Genomic DNA, 15,054 nt, shown 5'->3' with positions numbered 1-15,054 from the left:
ATATATATGAATACTTAGTCACTGGGAAGTGGCAGTGAGTTTAAAGATTAGAAGGAATAAGAGAAGGTGAGGCTTCATTGGAGGATGTGGGTGTGTCAACAAGGATGGGTTTGAGTTTTCAAGAAGCCAAAGCAATGGCAGAATCTCTCTCTTTGCTTAAGGATCAATAGTTCTCTATTGCTCCAGTGATGGGATCCCTCCCTTGGTGAATGACCAAACTTCTGAATATGTAAGCAAGCCTCTAGTTAAATGTTTTGTTTTCTAATAGTTGCCTTATCCATGGTATCTCTTCACATCAATAAAAGAGTGACTAAGACAGTGACAAGCCAATAAGCAGTTTTTTGCTGTTACTGATACAACTTCCTGTTTTGTCTTCCTCGGTGATAGACTATAACCCTTCTATTTCCAAGTTATTTTTGATTGTAGTATTCTACATAGTGAGAAAGAAGCAAACTAGAACATTTACATCTCAGGTAGGTACACGAGTATATCTTACCTTTAAATAAAAATAAAATGTCTACACACTATTATTTGTGGTTTTAAGATAAGTGGCATTGGCACTGTTAGACATTTTTCTGATGAAAGTCTTACTATGTTTATTGTTGTAAGGATCCACCATGTCCAAAGAGCAAATTCCATAGCAAAGGTTTTATTCAGCTTATACTTCCACATTGTTGTTAATTATCAAAGAAGTTGGGACAGAAACTGAAACAACAAAGGATCCTGGAGCCAGGAGCTTATTCAGAGGCTATGGTGTGGTGATGCTTATTGTCTTGCTCCTCTAGTCTTGCTTAGCTTGCTTTCTTAAAGAACCCAGGACTACTAATACAAGGATGTCAACACCCACAAAGGAGTGGGTGCTCTCCCACCAATTATGAAATTTCCTAACAGCTGGATCTTGTGGAGGCATCTTCTCAACTGAGGCTCCTCCTCTTTGAAGAAGCTAGATCTTGTCAATTGAATGAAACCAGTGTGGCATTCTAAATGTATTATGTCTATGAGGAGGTGTGGCCTTGTAGGAATAGGTCTGGCCTTGCTGGAGGAAGCATATCATTTTGGGGCTTTAAAGCTCTACCAGTGTGGAAGAGACCCTCCCTGCATACAGAATACATAGTTTTTCCTGGAAGCATTTGGATGAAGATGCATAATTCTAAACTTCCTCTCCACCACCATGTCTGCATAGACACAGCCATATTTTCTGCCTTGAAGATTGTGGAGTAAATCTCTGAACGTGTAATGAAACGTAGAAAAGCCCTAATGAAATGTTGTCTCTTATGAGTGGCCTTTGACATGGTGTCTTTTCACAGCAACTAATCCCTAAGAGAATCAGTTACTGCAGAAACTCTCCCAGATATTAAAATTAATCAACAATAGAGATTATTATCAAATGTTGAAGCATACAAACTTATTCTAGAGAGGAAAATTGTAATGACTGTGTCCATGGCATTCTTGCCTCAAAAAAGAAAAAAAAAAAAAAAAAAAAAAAAAACCTCTCAGAGTATAGATGGAACCCAGGCAGACATCCATGAAGTACATGGGCTCCTCAGGAAGTGACCCACAAAGTGGGCAAACTCATAACATTTGAAACCCATGACAACTGGCGTAGAAAAGAGGTCAGCATATATGCATTGGTTACACCTTCAGTGTTTTCTGAGAATGAGGTCACATATAAGTAAAAGACTAGAATTTCCAGGCTATAGACAGGCTGAAGTTATACATAGGTATGTAGGGGGTCATGTGTTTAGAGGAGAGCTAGGTGGAACAGGCCACTGTGGGGCTTTTTATGGTTATCTGAGGATCTCATTGGAGACCTGCAAAAGATCACAGGATTCATCACAGGGAAAGAGTGCTCACGGAAGGAACTCAGGATCCATTCCAACCCAAAATTATCTCACAGAATATTCATTTTCTGTTTTACTTTACTTTTGGAACTGATTACACAAAATCAAGGTTTCTGTGATGATTTAGGGAGTCTCATAAATATAAACATTCACTAGTCTAGATTGCCTGTGTAAAAATGGACACACACGCACACTCACAAACACACACACCCACACCCACACACACACACACAAACACACCCATCTGTAATGACAGGCTGGCTATTTGTTAAGAAAACAAAGAAGCCAATGTGGATATGGCCCAAGTTTGACTATTTCCTTAAAATTTCTCTTCTTCCTGTGTCTCCAGCTTAACTTTTTGAGAACTCCAACTTAGAATTCATTTGTCTCTCAGTGTCCTCTACTCCTTGTGTGTCCCTTATTACTTTTAATGGTCACCATCAATTAGAACTTTCTTATCTTGAATCTGGTCTGGTCTGTCAGATGTTGTTAATCAGATGTTGTAAAGATAATATTTTCGGACTCTCTAGACGCTGTAACCCTTTCCTAATGTCAGAAGGATACTGCCCAATGGAAGCCATGACACCTGTCACCTGCTGGCACGCCGAAGTAGGGTCAAAGGTAGTGTAACACCTCTATACCTTTCAGAGGTATTCTAAAAACACTGCTGGGGGCTCCTTTTTCTCTTGTAGGATCTCTCTTACCTTGGCCAAATTGGTGGGGCACCTGCCAGCTCCTTTCATTCCTATTATCAGAGCCCAGCAGAAAATTGTAAATTGCTCCATATGGTCAGTCCTGTCAGGACATGTCAGAGGGAAGGCTGCATCCATTTCATTTAGAAGTTTTATGGGTAGTCAATTGGCCCCCAGCATGCTCTTTCTTTCCTCTCAGAATCCTCTCCTTCTCTTCTGTGGTGAAAGAATCTGTAGCTGCTGACAGTCATCCCAAGTAGGCTGAAGAGAGAATATGAGAGATTCCATTAGATTAGGAGGCTAGAGGGGTTTTCAAAGAAGGGAGGTGTGATTTGACTTCCAGTTATAGAGTTCAGAGGAGGAAAAGGGCCATTACTGAAGGGTCAGCAGTTGTCTGGGGCCTGCTGGAAGAGGGTCATAAGTACATAAAGGCAGTGCAATGGTTGAATCTGGTCACTCTGGGCTTCGAGCTCGCTGGCCTTGGGCTTTAGCAACTGGTCCCTCCCCAAATATCTAGTGGCACCCTGTTGAGAGTTCTTGGAGGGGACCAGTAGGGAATATGGGGGTGGGGTGCTATGCCATTTTTGAGGTTCTTCTAACTCTGGATATATCTTGGGAGAAACCGAGGGCTGCAGTTCAACCTGTGCCAGTTTTAACTTTTTTTTCACCTCTGGGTGGCAGAGGGCCAGGACTGGGGAGCCTGGATTACTCTTTTTAACCCAAGGCTTTAAACAGGATGGGAGAGGGGGGATCCTGTGCTAAATTTTTCTAGATGAGAATGTAGGGCACGTAATCTGGCTGAGACCCTGGTCCCCTCTGTAAAACAACTTTAAGAGCTGAAAACAGAACCAAACAAAGAGTGCCCTCTAGTGGCCAACTATCATCAAAGATGGCCATTCTGTAGATCAGAAAGTTCTCTAAAATCTATTTCAGACATACACAGAGAGAATGTGAGTGGTAGTCTTAATTTCAGTCGAGTGATCAAGGGTCAGTCCAAGGGGCATGTTAATAGTCGGTCCCATCATCAGAGTCACATACAGGGAAAAAATATATACACAAAAAAGATTACAATAACCAAGACCAGGCCCCAATAAGATGGCCGAGAGATCACACACTCACTTGGCACCCAGTAACAGAAACAGACAGCTGAGTGAGCACACTCTCACTTGGCACACTGATAGGAGATCTCCAGGTATCCCTGGAACTCCCTCAGAACTCCTGGGATGTCCCAAAGGGTGGCAGCCGGTTTCTCCTGACATGTCTGTCAGTAACCCTTTTCCATCTGAAAAAGGGAGTTCGTTGCTCTCACGAGCATTTACAACTGCAAACGGAGAATAGTGAATTCAAACAGAGCTGGCACAAAAAGATAGAGACAAAGATAGAGGAAAGTTATAGAAAAAGATAGAGACAAAGATACAGACAAAGATAGAATCCTACCTCCAAGCAGGGTCTCTGAGAATTGGGGTAGGCCACAAATCATGGCGGAGAAGCCCCCAAATGTAAGACCTCAGAAGCTGGGCCTCCTCTCAAGTCCTGGAATGAGCTGGCCAGCACCCCAATGACCCAAGAGAAAACCACAACTGACGCAAACTGCAAGAGTTTTTACTATTAGCTGGCTGAGGACAAAGTCACTCTGCCTAGCAGGGCAGGGGAGTTTGACACCGAGCTGTGACAGTAAGGGGCTTTTAACAGCTAGCTGAGGAATTGGGAGGAGTTGGGAGGAGAGTTGGGAGGAGTTGGGAAATGTTTGTAGGGGAGTTCCTCTCTTCCTGGTGTTCTTGTTGAAATTTACAAGGCAGGAGTGGGGCGTGAGTCCTTTCTAAATTTTTATCACCTTGTCCTTGGCACAGGAAGGCAGGCATCTCTGGTTGAAAAGTATAGAAACAAAAAGCCTTTTTGCTGGCTATAGAGAACAAAGAGCTTCTTCCTAGCTGTATTTTCAGAGATCAGGGAAAACAAGCTTGGGGAACGTCTAGGGGATTTACCTTCCTGCGAGATACACTTTAAGTTGGAGTCTCACCATAGGACATTTTTTCTACCACACACAAAACTTTACACAGAAAATTATTTTAATTATTTTTAATAAATATATAATATTTGGTTTGAATCAAATGTCATATCCATATACAATACATGGTAGAATTCCAAAAAAAACTTGTAATATTTACTTTAAACAATTCATACATTTACACCTCACAGCACTTCTTCATAACTGTACTACCATTGCTGAGATCCTTCTTCTTCGTAAATGGTCCTTCTCTTATTTTTATAATGGTTCTCCTTTTCTTTGTGTGTATATCTGGGAACATCTCATGCAGGTGGTTGTATTGTACTAGTTGCTATATTTTTGTGATCACAAGGTCTAAAGGACCACAATCTGGTCTTGAACTACACATATAAGAGCATCTGACCCTGAATTGCTCTTTTTCCTGAATCTACTTCTCCAGTTAAGGTTTCACAAACACTACTGTTGAAGTACTCTATCAAAATGGGAAAAAATGAAAATATTACACCGTATCTTCATCTGTTTCTACCTGAGGTGATATATTCTCATCTTTGTCAAATGATGGGCTCTGTTCTATATAGACAAAAAAAAAATGGAAACATAATATGCTATATTAGTAAAAGGGGATAAAGTATTAATGATTTGAATTTCTCAGGAAATACTGCCCAGGTGAATTTTTGAAACAGCTTTTAGAAATGACATAATTACGTACATGAAATCCGGCATAGGTATAGATGAGAAGTAAGGTTTCCAAATTATAGGGCTATTGAATATTTTTACCAATATTATAGAAAAAAATTTCCTAACTTAAAGAAAGATATGCTCATGAATAAACAAGGAGACTACAGAACGCCAAATTATTTGGACCGGAAAAAAAATAATTTCTTCCATCATATAATAGTCAAAACACCAAATGCACAAAACAAAGAAAGAATATTAAAAGCAGTAAGGGAAAATGGTCAAGTAATATATAAAGCAAGATCTATCAGGATTACACATAACTTCTCCCCTGAGACTATGAAAGGAGAAAATCTAGGGCAGATGTCATACAGAATGTAAGAGAGCAGAAATGCCAGCCAAGACTACTATATGAAGCAAAACTCTTTTAACATAGCTTGGGAAAACAAGGTATTCTGTGACAAAACAATATTTACACAATATCTTCCAATGCATCCAGCACATCAAACGATAATAAAGGGACAATTTCAATATAAAGAGGGAAATTACACTCAAGAAAAAAGAAGAAATTAAAGTTGAAGGAAACCTAAAAAAAGATAGCTACATGAACAAAATTCCAACTCTAATAACAAAAATAACAGGAAGCAACAAGGACTTTTCTTAGTATCTCTTAATATCAGTGGACTCAGTTCACCAGTAAAAAGGCATAGAATAAAAAAATGGATGTGTAAGCAATATTCAGCATACCAAAAACAAACACCAAGGACAAAGTCAGACATTACCTCAGACTATAAGGCTGGAAAGGAACTTTCCAAGCAAATGATCCGAAGAAATAAGGTGGAGCAGCCATTCTAATATCAAATAAAATTGACTTTCAACCAAAAGTTATTGAAATAGGCAAGGCGGGAAACGTCATATTCATTAAAGTTAATATTTACCAAGATGGACTCCCAAATCTAAACATTTATACTCCAAATGCAATGACATCCACATTCATAAAAGAAACTTTAGTAAAGCTCAAAACTCACATTGTACCACACACAATAATATTGGAAGACTTCAACACCCCTCTCTCATTAATGGACAGATCCTGGAAACTAAAACTAAAAAGATACACGGTGAAACTTGTAGAATTTATGAAGCAAATACGTTTAGTTGATATCTATAGAACATTTTATCCTAAAACAAACGAATGTCCCTTCTTCTCAGGACTTCACGATGCCTTCTCCAAAATTGACCATACACTCAGTCACACAACATGCCTCAACAGATATAAAATTATTGAAATAATTTCCTGCTTCCTATCAGATCACCACAGACTAACTTCAACAATAATATAAATAATTGAAAACCCACATACACGTGGAATGTGTACAACAATCTAGTCAGTGACAAAACAGTCAAGGAAGAAATATAGAACTAAATTAAAGACTTTTCAGAGTTTAATGAAAATGTAGCTACAACATACTGCAAGTTATGGAACACAATGAAAATAGCCCTAAGAGGGACACTCATAGCTCTCTCTGAATGCCTCTAAAAAAACTGGAGAGAGGATATAGGAGTAAGTTGACATCACACCTTAACACTATAGAACAAAAGGAAGCAAATTCACCCAAAAGGAGTTGAAGTCAGGAAATAATCAAACTCAGTGCTAAAATCATCCAAGTGGAAACAAAGGAACAATACAAAAATAATCAAACAAACTGGGAGCTTGTTCTTTGAGAAAATCAACAAGATAGATAAACCATTAGACAGACTAAATACAGAACACAAGAACAGTATCCAATTTAGCAAAATCAGAAATGAAAAGGGAGAAATAACACCAGAAATTTAGTAAATTTTAAATATCATCAGATCCTACTATTCAAGGCTGTACTCAACAAAACTTGAAAATCTGGATAAAATGGACACTTATTTAGACAGATATCAGGTACCAAATTCAAATCAGGATCAGAGAAACCCTGTAATTACTTCTACCACTGTGAGGAGCCGCCCTCACGGTCACCAATACAAGATGGCACTGACAACACCATTGTCACCATTGCTCATGGTGAGTAAGCTCAGGCGTCAGGGTATCTTTCCATTACCTGAGCCCTGCCTCTCCAATGGCGTCATCAGGCTGATGGTGGGCAGACAATTCCGGTGATTCACGTCTCCAACCGTATTTCTAACCATACTTTGCAACCTATATAAGGGAGGGGTTTTCTGCTCTCTGGGTCTCCTGTCTTGAAGCTGTTCATCTATCTCTGGAGATGTATTAAAGCTTTACTGCAGAAAGATCTGAGTGTCCTGCATGTGTTCTTGCTGGCGAGATGGTAGCGCAGGTCATCCGGTGCCATAAACCCAGGATCAACATCGCTGGCATTGAGGAGAACCCCTGGAGATGGGGTGGATTCAAAACTGCAGGGAAAAGGTAAGTTTGGAGTGGTATGTCTCATCGTGACCTTCTTATCCCTATTGATTTCGGTCTTAATCTAGATGCACCCTAGGAAGGGGCAGTAGAAGCTCTAGTCTTGGTTGCCCTGGCCCTCATTCTGTTTCTTATTCTGTCCATCGAGGCTGGTGCTGAAAAATGAGGTGTTGTCAGTCCGACGTAGATAAGTGGCAACACTGAGGTATCTTCTAAGCCTTCCGTAGATAAGGGAGCAGAGCACTGTGTTTACTTTCGCTTTGCTTAAGGAGTACTATAAATGGGGTGTAGATCAAGAGCAGGGACTCACTCTATCATGGCCTCCTCAAAGTCAGTGATCACTGCATTACAGGCAGGTTGCCTCCAGTACGCTGCAGAACTTTGTTAAGGAAGTGGATCGCATTTCTCCCTGGTATTCTTGTTCGGGGTCTCTAACTGTAGCCTTATGTAGTAAGCTAGGAAGTGACCTTGACCTTAAGCATAAAGAGGGAGACTTACGCCTGGGCACCAAGGCATTTGCAAGCTAATATAAAACTGTCTAGAGGATGAAACCTGCCAAACAGCCAATGTGGAGGGACAGGGAATACTAGAAGAGGTTCAGGACAGTATGTCAGAAACCTAACAGAATGAGAGAATGGGAGCTTGAAAAAAGAAAGACATGTCTAAGAAAAAGGGCCCTCCCAGGGATTCAGAAGGAAGGGGAGAGAGAAAAGAGGGCAGTAAAACTGATCCCTCTACTAAGAAAAAGCCACACATGTAATTCAACATTGCCTTGAAGCTCGGGGACAAACCAAATTTCTTAGAACCGATAATGGACTGGCCTACACCTCTCAAAATTTTCAACAATTCTGTCTACAGAGGAATGTAACTTATTTAACTGGTTTGCCATACAGGGACAAGGCATTGTGGAACGTGCCCACCACACTGTTAAAACTTACCTTATCAAAAAGAAAGGGTGAGTCGATGAGGCTCTTACCCTTAACACTGAGAGTGGACATCTCCATGGTACTCTTTACTCTTAATTTTTTGAATATTGATGAGCAAGGCCACACTGCAACTGATCGTCACTGTTCAGAACCAAACAGATCTAGAGAAATTATCAAATGGAAAGTTGTCTTAACTGGAAAATGTAGAGGCCTGCATCCTATTTTAATAAGATCCAAAGGAGTTATTTGTGTCTTTCCACAGGAAGAAGACAATCCCCTTTGGGTTCCAGAATGCCTCATCTGAAGGATCTCCCCTTCAGAAGATGTGGACAAAAGAGGGAATTCTGGAAACAACGATGGATAATGACCCTTCTACTGGAGATCATGGTTCCTAGTATATCGGGGGAATTGTGTTGGGGTATTATGTCTAACATTCTGTTGATGCCTGTCATGCACAGTGCACAAGTTTTTCCACATTTCTTTACTACTGATAGGGAGCTGGGACTTGCCTTTTTACCATTAGATGGACAAATTCAGGTTCTGATGGAAAATAGAACTTCTACCTCAAAGGAAGCCTGTGCTTTGTAATGATCTCTGACTTGAAAGACCAACGCCAGTGTATATCCTTATAAAATCAATCAGTGGCCTGGTTGAAAGCAGCTGCTTGGAGAACCCACTCTGAAATAATAGCCAATGCCTTGATAATTCAAGGCTGGAGGCCTAGTCATAAATCCAGGAAAGCACTGCCCCAGCAACCCAAAACGGCACCCTTTTGTAAAGGAAGATCCTCAGAGGACTCCATGCTTCCTTGGACTGGGTGCCAGGCCAGAAAAACCTTTTGGGTGGTTGAAGGATTTTTTTTCCTTTTCCCCACATGTAAGTGTAGAGATTAATGAAATCCTTGCTGGACATGATTTTAACTTCATGGATTCTGATCGGGCAGATGCTAACCCTTTTGATCAATGGTTACTTTGTGGGGTTAATGAGAGCTGTACCGATCTTTCACCTATGGCAACGATTGGAGGTGGATATAGTGAAAAGGTCCAAATGGGTTTTGAGTGGTAGGGCACTTTGAGTGCTGGTTTGGGGTCTTTCGATTGGTCCTCCTCTAATACTAAATATAAATCATTTAAAAGGGTGAATTATACTGTCACCCCGGTTTGTGTTTGACCCCCTTTCTGTGGGTTGTAAGTAATAAAAGTTTAAATAATAATCAATTAGAATTAGATTGCTTGCTTAATGAAAGTTTCTATACCCTGTGTTGGGATGCTACTAAGTATTGCTTTGCTTTGGTTACTCATGTGCCTAGATTTTTTCCAGTTCCTGTGGAAGCCTCTAGAATTTAAGCTTATTTATTTTGGAATCTCTGCTATTATAGTTGGCTTGGTAGCAACAGCAGCAGTAGCTGCCTCTGTCACTGTTTCGGCCCTGGCCTTGTCTGCTACGGTTCAGACAACGCAAACTATAAAATGACCTTTAGGCAAGAGTGACATTGGCCCTGAACAGCCAGGCAATGGCCAACTCCCAGATACAGAGAGGCCTCATGTTGGTAAACCAACGGATCGATCTGGTCCAAGAGCAGGTGTATATTCTTTGGCAAATGCCTCAGCTGGGTTGCAAACATAAGCTGCCTAGCGTCTGTATCACCTTACTACAATTTCAGAATTTTACAAGAGCAGCTAACCTGTAAAAGGCTTTGTCTTGTTATTTGTTACAGAATTGGACCATAGAATTTGAACAGACACTCCGGGAGCTGAGGATCACCATCTTATAAGTCGATTCGACATGTCTTGACCTGTCATTGATGGAAGGATTTTCTACCTGGATTTCTGCAGCATTCTCCTACTTCAAGCAATGGGTGGGGGTGGTTTGTTTGGAGTGGCTGTGTACAGTGGAGTACTGCTCCTACTATGGATGATCTGCAAACTTAAATCCCAAACAAGGAGGGACAGGATGGTAGTAACCCAGGCACTTGTTGCTTTGGAGCAGGGTGTTTCCCCCGATATATGAATATCGATGATGCTCAAGCAATAAGGTTGCTGGACATCCAGCTCCACAAAACTCTGAGGCGAGTCTTTCTGCATGGGTTGGAGCGGGTGTTCTTTAACAACCCAGGTGAGTTTTGTGGCTAAGCACTGCACTGGAATGGCGTTGTGGTGTAATTTGAGCTTCTTTCTGGGAGATATGTCATCTTTCAAGAAGGTTGAGTGTCCTAGTGTCCTTCCCCCCAGGAAAAACGACAGGGGAGCTGACCAAGACCCCTCTGGGTGACGAGCCTGGAGGGAGGTTTTGTGTAAGGCCCCTATGCTTGCACAGTGGGAATTTGACCTCTATCTCCACTCTCCATACTGTGTGGCCTGTTGCTTCTAACATAAAAGAAAAGGGTGAGATGTGAGGAGCCGTCCTCACGGCCACCATTACAAGATGGTGCTCACAACACCATTGTCACTATTGCTCGTGGTGAGTGTGCACAGGCATCGGGGTATCTTTCCATTACCTGAGCCCTGTCTCTCCAATGGCGTCATCAGGCTGATGGTGGGCAGACAATTCCGGTGGTGCATGTCTCCAACCATACTTCTAACTGTACTTCACAGCCTATATAAGGGAGGGGTTTTCTGCTCTCTGGGTCTCCTGTCCTAAAGCTGATCATCTATCTCTCGAGATGCATTAAAGCTTTACTGCAGAAGGATCCGAGTGTCCTGTGGGCATTCTTTCTGGCAAGACTGTAGTGTGGATCATAACACCTCTAAAGAATTAGAAGCAATCGTTAATAGTCTCCCAACCAAAAATAAGCCCAGGGTCTGATGGGTTTAGTTCAGAATTCTATCAGATATTCATGGAGACCTAATACCAATACTCCTCAAACTATTATGCAAAATTAAAAGAGAAGGAACACTATTTAATATGTTCTATGAAGCAAGATTACAACTATACAAAACCTAATGAAGAAAGGAAACTTTATTCCAATTTCCATTATGAATATCGATGCCAAAATAGTAAATAAAATCCTTTCAAAACGAGTCCGAGAATACATCAAAAGGATAATCCATCATGACCTAGTTGGCCTCCTTCTTATGATTCAGGGAGAGTTTAATATCGAAAATCCATCAATTAAATCCATTATAGAAAAAAAAAACAAAAACAAAAACAAAACAAAAACTCAACTACAAAAACCACATGATTATTCGATTAGATGCTGAGCAAATAGTTGGATAAATAAAATGCCCATTCATAATAAGTCCAGGAAAGACCAGGAATTAAAGGCATACACCTAAAAAAAAAAAAAAGAAAAAGAAGAAAAGAAAAGAAAAGAAAAGAAAAGAAAAGAAAAGAAAAGAAAGCCCAGGATTTAACTTTAATCTAAATGGTCAGAAACCAGAAGGAGTCCCACTAAAATCTGGGACTGGACAAGGCTGCCCACTTTCTCCCTACCTATTCAATAGAGTACTTGAAATACTAGCCAGAGCAATTACACACATTAAAAAAAAAAAAAAAAAAAAAAAAAAAAAAAAAAAAAAACCAAAAACCGAAAACAGATGAATACAAATTGGAAAGGAAGAAGTCAAAATTTCTCTATTTCCAGAAGATATGACAGCATGTATCTATGACCCCAAAAATTACAACAGAGAAAAGCTAATCCTGATACACATTTTCAGCTTAGGAGCTGAATTTAGAATTAATTTGAACATAACAGTGGAATTTCTCTGCAGAAAAGACAAATAGTATGAGAAAGAAATTAGGGAAAAACATGCTTCATAGTAGTCACAAATAATATAAAATTCCTTGGTGTGACTCTGAGAAAGTGAAATATATGTATGATAAACACTTCAAGTTTCTTCAAGAAAGAAGTCAAAGAAGATCTCTGAAGATGGTAAAATCTCCCATGCTAATGATTTGGCAGGATTAATATAGTAAAAATGGCTATCTTTCAAAAAGCAATGTGATATGCATTACAATCACCATCAAAACTCCAACTCATTTCTTCACTGAGTTAGAAAGGGCAATTTGCAAATTCATCTTGAAAAAAAAAACCTACTATATCCAAAACTATACTCAACAATAGAAGAATGTCTTTTGTAATCACCATGCCTGACCTCAAGCTGTACTACAGAGCAATTATGATAAAAACTTCATGGTACAGGAATAGTGTTAGACAGGTAGATAAATGGAACAGAACTGAAGACAGAGAAATGAACCCAAACTCATGAGGTCACTTGATCTTTTACAAAGGAGATAAAACCACCCAGTGGAAAGAAAATGGCATTTTCAAAAAATGGTGCTCGCTCAACTGGCAGTTAGCATATTGAAGAAAGCAAATTGATTTGTTCTCATCTCATTGTACAATGCTCAAGTCTAATTGGATCAAGGAACTGCACATAAAACCAGAGACACTGAAACTTATAGAGGAGAAAGTGTGGAAGAGCCTCGAAGACAAGGTTAAATGGGGAATATTCCTGAACAAAACAGCAATGGCTGTTATTATAAGATTAAAAATAGACAAATGGGACCTCAAAAATTGCAAAACTTCTGTAAGGCAAGGGGCACTATCATTAGAACAAAACGGGGAAAAACTCTTTATCAATGCTAAATCAGATAAGGGACTAATATTCAATATATACAAAGAACTCAAGAAGCTGGATTCCAGAAAATCAGATAACATTATTTTAAAAAATGGGGATGGTTCTAAACAAAGAATTCCAAATTAAGAAACACTGAATGGCTGAGAAGCACCTCATAAATGTTCAAAATCCTTAATCATCAGGGAACAGAAAGTCAAAATAACCCTAAGATTCCACCTCACAGAGTCAGAATGGCTAAGATCTAAAACTCAGATGACAATAGTTGCTGGTGGGTATGTGGTGAAGTAGGAACACTCCTCCATTGCTTGTGGAATTGCAAGTTGGTACTACCACTCTAGAAAGCAGATGGGGTTTCCTCAGAAAAGTGGTAATAGTTCTACTGAAGATCCAGCAATAGTCCTCCTTGGCATATATCCAGAAGATATTCCAACTTGTAATAAGGATACATGCATCACTATGTTCATAGCATCCTTATTTATAATAGCAAGAAGCTGAAAATAAACCTGATGCCTGTCTTCAGAGGAATGAATACAGAAAATATAGTACATTTACATAATGAAATACTACATTACTATTAAAATCAATGAATTCATGAAATTCTTAGACAAATGGATGGATCTGGATGATATGTTCCTAAGTGAGATAACTCAATCACAAAAGAAAGCACATGATATATACTCACTGATAAGTGGATGTTATCCTTGAAGCTCAGAAAAAAACAAGGTAAAATTTGCAAAACCCATGAAACTCAACAAGAAGAAAGACCAAAGTGTGGATATGTCGTTCCTTCTTAGAATTGGTAACAAAAGATCCATGGAAAGAGTTACAGAGAAAAAGTTTGGAACTAAGACTGAAGGAATCCAGACACTGCTTCATTCTGTGATCCATACCATAAACAACCACCAAACCCAGATTCTGTTGAAGAGCCAAACAAGAGCTTAGGGACAGTAGACTGATATAGTTGTCTCCTGACACGATCTGCCATTTCCTGACAAATACAGAAGTGGATGCTCACAGAAATCCATTGGACTGAGCACAGGGTCCCTAATTATGGAGCTAGAGAAAGTACACAAGGAACATTCTATGAGGAAAAACAACTAACAAGTACTCCCAGAGTTCCCTGAGATTAAATCTCCAATCAAAGTAAACATAAGTTGTGACTTATGCCTACAGCTGCATATGTAGCAGAGGATGGACTAGTATGTCATCAATGGGAGGAGAGACACTTGTTCTTGTAAAGTTCCTATGACCAAGTTTTGGGAATGCCTGGGCCAGGAATTGGGAGTAGGTGTGTTGGAAAGCAGGGATAGAGGGGAGAGGACTGGGATTTTTGGAGGGGAAAATAGAAAAGGGAATAACATTTGAAATGTAAAAAAAAAAAAAAAAGAAAAAAAAGAAAAGAAATAATAAAAAAGGAATGAAATAAATTATTTGTAATGTTCTTGAAATAAATTCAGGTTTTGCAAACATATTATTGGAACAATGTTCAGGTATTTTCCGGTGGCAAAATCATAACAAGTTATTTTTTATCAACATATTGTGACTACAATGTCAAGAGTAGTTATATGTGTTGCTAAAACTCGGGTATAAGAATATATAGATATAGATAGATAGGTAAAATTTCAAATGAACTATATAAAATCTCTGAGAAAAGACTTCTTCCGTTTCAGGTGACTAGGTAAAAGTCTAGTGAACTGCACAACACACAATTAATACCCAACACTGAATAAGCAGTAACCTTCAGAAAGAGACTCCTCCGAAATATTTATGTCATCTTCTTCATCATCAAAGTCCAAAAGTAATAAGTAATCTTCCTTTGGAATCACCATCATTTTCTTAAGAGCCATTCTTCTCTTAAAAACTATAATGTCTTCTTAGTTTAAAAAAAAATGAAAAAAAAGAGAAAAAAAATATGATCTTCC

The sequence above is a fragment of the Mus musculus genome, chromosome Y (genome assembly GCF_000001635.26).
Source record: "Mus musculus strain C57BL/6J chromosome Y, GRCm38.p6 C57BL/6J".
NCBI classification, from domain to species: Eukaryota; Metazoa; Chordata; class Mammalia; order Rodentia; family Muridae; genus Mus; species Mus musculus.
Note: the sequence above shows the minus strand (reverse complement) of the source record.